Below are 7,837 nucleotides of genomic sequence, written 5' to 3' on the forward strand. Positions count from 1 at the left end.
TTTGTTTGCATTTGACAGGACTCACCTGGGGTCGAGTCCTAGCTCATGAGTGCTGCAATATCAGATCCCCTCTGAGAAGGATACTGAACAGTTTCTCTTTGGAGAACGGCTGCTCTTTCCCCAGATTTATTTTCTTTTTGGAAATGTGAGCTTCTATCACCTGTTCTCAACAGGATGCTAGTTTGATCACTTTGAGGCTGGCTCATTTTTTTAGATTCTTTCTTCCCTGTTAATAGAGAGGTGGGCTGTGCTCTTTCTACGCTTGCAGAAATGTATGTTTGCCTCTTGGCTTGTCCACCTTTTGCCCAAATATTAAGTATTTTGCTGTACTCCAACAGGCTGTTCATTCACAAACTCATGAAAGTTTTATTTTTTTAACAGGAATAGAAAAGAGTTTTATTCGAGCCAAACTGAGGATTATAGCTTGGGAAACACAAATTCAAGAAGCACTTGAATTGTGTTCCGCTGGACTACAAAATGGGGGAGGCTTATATAGGCAAACATTGAAAAGTTGCATAAATTGTTAAGAATTAGGATTAGAGCTGGCAAGAAGGGTGCTTGTCAATCAAGGATTGATTGGGGTCCGAAATGGTTGCATGTTTACAAGGGGAGACCTTGAGGCCATATGGTTGCATCTGGCAGCTGCTAGCAGATATTGTTTTGAAAATGGCCGGTGGTGTCCTTGAGTCTGATACAGTTCAGAAAATTCAGATTCTCATTTGATGCAGGAATGTGTCTGAAACCACACTCACAATGGCCACTGGGCTCTACTCTGAATGCCCGAATCACAGTTACTCCGTTTGGATTTAAAGGGTCTTAATCATGCCATCAGTGGGAGAGTTAGGCTGGTCAGGCCCAGTGTGTCCCAGCAGAGCAGGGTGCTGGTCTTGCATGGGTTTGGGGCAGTGTGGAGAACAGGGTCTGGCAGACTTGCAGAGCAGTAAGGAATTGACATCACCTGAACTATGATGATCTAGGTGACACTCTTGTTGGTTGGTTGGCACTCAGAGGTATGTTTATTTGATTAAGTCCATCCCTGACAGGCTGACTTTCAGCAGCAAGAGGTTCACACTGATCGGATGGCTTACACAAGTATATTCAGGGAGGTAGGTTTTCATTAATTGATTGAATACGCTTAATGGCTGGCAGAAGAGCCAGTCCTTTCTTAAGTTTGTACGAATGTTATTCTCAACATAAAAAGTGACTTCCATATGTCCCAGTTTTCTCCTCAAGTGGCTGAATATCTCTTAGCTCTAGACAAGGGAATCTGTGGTACTTTCTGGCCAATTGACAAGTTTACACTCTGAATCCAAGTCAATGATGTTTTGTTGGTCTACAGAGGAAGGAACACAGGCTGGAGTCATCCTGGTTCCTCAGATCACTGGTTGTGTGGCCTCAGACAAGCCACATGACTTCTCGGAGAGCCAGTTTCTTCATCTGTAATTGGAAACGATAATAACTACCTGTTGTTGTAAGTATCAAGGGCATAACTTAAGGGGAATGCCTAGCACAGTATCCATGGTAGTATCAGTTCATGCTTCTCGTCCCTGGCTTATTAGACTCACCTGGAGACCTTTAAAAAATCTGAGAATAGGAGTCTCCCCACCTGCCAGAGCTTCTGATTTAATTAGTGAGGGTTGATTCCAAGCAGGCGATTAAAAAACTCCCAAGGTGGTTCTGATGGACAGCCTGATTTGAGAACCACTATTAACTGCGCCCCAAAGTGGTAACTCTCTCTCAATCCACTCTCTTCTATCTCTATTAGTTTTTCCCCTGAACTCGATGCCCTTCCCAAACTTCAGGAATTTTTCTCCTATATGCCTGAGAGGAAAAAGCCCTCCCCATGCCATGTGTGTACAGATTTTGATAGAATGTCTATGGCTCTGATATTACTTTAAGGTGGCTATTCTCTTTTATTTTCAGTTGAGGTAAAATTGGTATATAACATTATATAGTTTCAGGTGTACAACATTTAATTTGATGTCTGTATACTCTGCAAAGTGATCACCCCCCAAAGTCTAGTTACCATCTGTCACCATACAACTAACCCCTTCACCCCTTTCCCCCACCCCCTAACCTCTTTCCCCTCTGGTAAACAGCAGTCTGTTCTCTGTATCTATGAGACAAACTCATGAAAGTTTTAAATTAAATTACAAGTGATGCAGCTTCTAGACAGCTCTCTAAGCAAAATATTGCTAAACTTAACGGCCATCTACAAATGTTTATATGATTTTTCAGTGAATTTTCAAGTCATGAAACTATATTTAGACAAAATAATTTAAACAAGGTATACATTTTATAGTACTCCATAGCTTGGTCTTAAAAACGTTTGCCATTGAAATCTGCACTGAGATCACTGTAGATTCACACTAGCTGTAAGGAAGGATAGAGTCTTATTGCACTTGGCTCAGTTTCCCTCAATGGTAACAATCTGCCAACTGTAACATAACATCACACCCAGGATGCTGACATTCACATGGTCACTGACCGTATTCACATTCTCCCAGATTTACTTGCACTCATTTATGGGTGTGTTTATTAAGTTCTATAAAAATGCATCACGCATTCACCACCAAGTCAAGGTCTGGAACAATTCCAACAAAAAGATCACCTGTGTTGCCCTGTACAACCATGCTCACCACTTGTTTTAACATGCACCTGAGATGTGTTTCCATCAGGTATGGTAAGACATACAGACATGGAAATGACTGTCAGGAGGGAAGAGTGTTTATGCTCAAGATCCCTGGATACAGGAGGCCCAGGAAGGGCCACATGGGGAAGCACCAGGTCATCCAGGAGGCAAAGAGATCAAGGCAAACATGGGTAAAAGCCGTTATGGTGATTTCTGTGCACAGAATGGGCCAGGCAGGGTGGGCAGGCTTAGGATGGCAAGTTTGAATAATTTCAGTGGGCTCTGGGGCATAGCAGCTGTCCCAAGTCTTCTGGTACCTGGCCCTGGGGTGATGAGGGCAGGTGGATAGTGGCTCTGAGTCTGAGAGCTGATAAAGGAGATGGCTGGGGTGTAGAACCTGGACCGATTGTTTTGCATAGGAAGGGTGTGCTCAGCAAGGGGTTTTCAAGCTCTCGGAATTAGCCAGCCCTGGGAGCGGCAATCCCCCCAAGATCAGTAAGGTCCCCAGATATCAAAACATCAGAAAGTAGGGAAAATTTTAAAAAGGCATAGTTAACATACGTCCTTTCCTCTCTCTAACACTTGCAACCACTAAGCTATCATACTTTTCTAAAATCTTGTCTTTGAAAAATGTTATATAAATGGAACCATACAGTACGTCATCTTCTGGGATTGGCTTTTCTCACTCAGCATTTCTCTGGAGATTCATCCAAGTTGTGGTGTGTATCAGTGGTGCATTTATTTCTACTGCTAAGTAGTAGTCCATACTATGGATGTTTCTCAGTTTATTGAACCATTCGCCTGTTAAAGGACATCTGGGCTTATTCCAGTTTTGGGCTATGACAAATAAAGTTGCTATAGATATTCATGTACAGGTTTTTGTGTGAACATATTTTTCATTGGTCTGGGTCATATAGCCCATGTGAATTCCCCTGAGACTTATCTATAGGCTTAATAAAATTCCTAGCAAAATCTCAGCAAAGGTTGGTCTTGAGTATCAGATGGAGCTACGATTGTCTTAATGATCAAATATGATTTATAAAAATCACAAGAAGAATGTTCAATTGCATACACCCATATTTCTGCTCTATCTGTTGTTCCTTCTTCCTTCTTCGTGCTCCAAGGTTCCTTCTTTTATGAGTTTATTTCTGTCTGAAGAATTTCCTTTAGCCAAACTCTGCAGGAATGTCTGCTAGTGACAAATTCTTTTAGTTTTCCCTCATATGAGAATATTTTTATTCCCCTTTCCTTTCTGTGGGATAGTTTCACCAGATATTGAATCTGCAATAGACAGTTTTTTTCTTTCAGAGCTTGAAAAATATTGTGCTACTTACTTCTGGGTTCTATGGTTTCAAATAAGAAATCTGCCATCATTCAAAGTGTTGTCCCCTACAGGGAATGTGTCATTTCTTCCACTGCTTTCAAGAATTTTTCTATATATTTGTTTTCAGAAGTTTTATTATGATGTGTCTTCCTGCATTTTGGTGGGGGTCTTGTATCCTGTTTGAAGTTTACTCACCTTTCTGAATCTGTAGGCTTGTATCTTTTGCCAAATTTGGGAAGTTTAATCCATTATTTCTTCCAATACGTTATAGCCCTACTTACTTTCTCTCCTTCTGAGACTTCAAGGAAACAAATGTTGGATATTTTGTTATAGTCCCAAAGGCCCCCAAGACTCTGCTTATTTTTTTCCAGTCTAATTCTTTGTTGTTCAGATTGGGTGAATTCTACTGTTTTCACATTTACGGATTTCATTCTCTATCTTTTCTTCTCTACTACTGGATCCATCTATTGAGTTTTTTTTTTTATTCTATTATTGTGCTTTTCATGTTTATATTTCTATTTCATATATTTTATAAATTCCATGTTTTTGCTGAGATTTTCTTTGTTTTTGTTTTTGTTTTTCATTCATTTCAAGAGTTGAAAACTGAGAGCAAATTAGCAAGGACAGGAATTAATCCAGAGCTTGCAGAGGCTCAGAAAGAAGGATCAGAGATAAAAGAGAGTGAGGAAGAGATAAGTAAATGAGGGGGAAATGCCAGAGAAAATCAGAATCCAGCAAAGATGAAGAGACAGATGCAGAGAAAGCAATGACCACAGATCAACAGCCTTGACAGAAACACCAAGGTCTCCTTCTCACGTGTTTCCATAAATTTCTTATTTAACAAATTATGTTTCCTAGAAACCAACACTGTTGAACATCAGCCCCTCCTGAGATATTATGCTGGAGTTGTCTTCCACAAGGAGCCCAGAGTTGACTACAGAAGCTGCAGGTCGTCACGGAGATGTGGTCCTGTCCCAACAATGATGTGTTCATCAACCATTAGAACCTGAGTTTTCTCTCTTGTCAAATTGAATAATACATTGTCCACAGGATTTCAATGAAAATCAAAAGACATGGTAAGTGTAACAAGTTTTTTTTTAATGTATCAAGTGATTTTTAATACTACTCAATGCACGTGAGACTTCGGAGGGGGCTTCTGCTTCTTTGCTTCGGTTCACCTGATCTTCCAGCCTGTGGTGAGGGTTGGGTGCCACTTCCAGCATTATCTTTATCCATTCACAGGGGGCTGGCCTCCTGGTATCTGTCTCCTGGTTCTTCCCCGCAGAGTAAACATTGATTTGGGCCCATTCACCTTTCCCAACTAGAAATCGGATTTCTTTCTTTGACCCACAACCAACTTAGCTACAATTGTTCAAGTCAAGCTGGTCCTTAGGTTTAGGAGGATGAGTAATTGCTTTCTTGATGCTAATTAGGGCTTTATTTTGGGTAGTAGCGATACCAATCATTTCTTAAGTGCTTACTGAGTGCCAGGAGCTATCTACACACATTGTTTCCTTTAATCCTCACAATAATCCTATGAGGTAAATATTTTTATTATATAGAAATATGTTTGCCTTACCATTAATCTTATAGGTAAATCTGAGGAAACTAAAGATTAAGCAGATGAAGGTCTTACAACCACCAGATGGTAAAGACAGGCTTTGAATTCCATCATTCTAATTCCAGACCTTAAACTCTCTCACTTAGCTCTTTTTCTGATGGAAACATACTCAAAGTCTGTCTTAATTCAGAAGAAGAATGAGTGGGAAGAAATATATCAAGAGAAAACATTACTGAGGTCTCTAAAGGTTTGAAATTATAAATGAAAACTTTCACAGTGTGGAAAAAAAAAATCTAAACAATAGAACTATTTTCTTCTTTACAATGTCCCCATCAATTTGAAACTGAATTTGCGGTTTCAATGGAGAAACTGTCATTGTTTGTTACCTCAAGGGTTTCCCTCTCTCTCACAGAGTGATAGGATGTACAGTACCCTTTGAGGAAACATCATCCAGTTCCATCAATCCTCCTACACATTTGGGCAAGAAAATCCCAATGTTCAATATCCACTGTGTGAACTCAAGTCTTACTTTTACTCAAGTCCCCAGTAGCTTCAGGGTTATTTCCAGGCATTAATATGATATCACATACAAGGTTCAAATTTTGTTAAAAGATTGATCTAAATGGCCCTAAATCTCTTTTTTTCCCTTCTTACCCTACTATTTACATGAAATCATATTTTATTTTCAGCTATCCTTGTGCAGAGCATTGGCTATATAACAACAGGGTTATCTACACAAAGGGATTTAGTTTCTGGGTTTTTCCAGTAATGAGTCAATATTTAATGCTAATAATTCCAAACAAAATTATTTATTTATATTGTGTGCTTCATCAATTCATCTGCTGATCTTTTATTTATAGGTTGTTTACCATGTACATCTATTGGACTAAGCATTTTGTGAAGTAAATATTTAAGAATGGAACACCTGGCCACCATACATGACCTCATTGGAGCCCACATGGGCACACAACTAGGAAGGGGGGGTGAGGAAGGAGTGGATGGAACATGCCCTGTACTGTGGAAATAAGGAAGGAAGGAAGATTATGTGAATTCTCCTTTTTGGTTCTGTTCCTGCTGGGGGTGGCAGTCTGTGAGTGGACTGAAATGGCAGTGATTTTAAGAGGGGGTGCAGTCAAAGTGGAGAATAAAGAGAAGAACAAGGTGTGTTCAGGTAGGGGGCCTACAGAAGACAGGTCTTCCTCTCCTACTGTGAACAGAATTTGTTTCGTAAAGAAAAAAAAAAAACACCAAGAAATGGGGTTTACAAGAAACGATAAGTGGTCTTAAATCCTAACTTTGAAAGTAGGCTTATCATCTAAAATAAGGACCCTATGGAATTTATGATTCTTATTTATAAAGGAATGCAGTAAAATCCTATAAATGATGGAAGAGGAAGTATAAGGAAGTAAAGATGAGGATACTTATGCTAACTTAAGGTAAATTGGAGAACAATGGAGGAATATTTGTGGGGAATATCACCCACAGGACAGGTATTGAAAAGCTGGTTTGAAATGCAAAGAAATGTGAGTGTGAGCATAGCCTTGTCTTCTGTGACTAATACTAAAGAAAAATGAAGCTCGATACTATTGCCCTTTATCTCAGGGTCCTCACATGGCAGAGGGAGCAGGGATTCCCTGAGGTCTCTGTTATAAGGGCACTAATCCCATGCATGAGGGCTCCACCCTCATGACTTAAGCATCTCCCAGAGGCTCCACCTCCAAACACTATTGCCTTGGGGGTTAGGTTTCAACATATGAATTTGGGGGACACAGACATTCAGACCACAGCAGCCTCCCTTCAGTCTCCCCTACTTGATGCCCAGGCAGCATTCTAAATGACAGGACAGGAGCAGCCCTCACGGTCACTGCAACTCTGGGGCCTTACTGACCTTCAGTTCTTTCTTACCCTCCCTCTGTTCTCAGGGACCCTCACAGACCCTTTCACATATTTGCTTGTGGCCAGAATTAAAAGGAATTGTTCTTATTTCTGGAAATTCTTCCCTAGCAATTCAAAAGGTTTAGATATTTCTTGCCACTTGAACTGTATAAGAACTTCTTAATCCAGAACCCAGAATCCACTGCCTTCCTTCAAACTTGCAAAGCCGTCTTTCACTACTGTAACCTCCCTGTTCCAATCACAAATTGACCCTCATCTCTTCCCCAAAAGGAGAAGCTCTGTCCTAGGGTCTGAGGCCCATTCCTAGTGGGGAGCTGGTGCAGAGCTGGAATACAGTAATGGTTGGTCTCTCCATTAGATGATGTCTCTGGCCAATTTTTTTTTTTTGTCTTTATTACCACACTCCCAAACACAGTTTATTCTG

The sequence above is a fragment of the Balaenoptera acutorostrata genome, chromosome 21, assembly GCF_949987535.1.
Source record: "Balaenoptera acutorostrata chromosome 21, mBalAcu1.1, whole genome shotgun sequence".
Lineage (NCBI taxonomy): Eukaryota > Metazoa > Chordata > Mammalia > Artiodactyla > Balaenopteridae > Balaenoptera > Balaenoptera acutorostrata.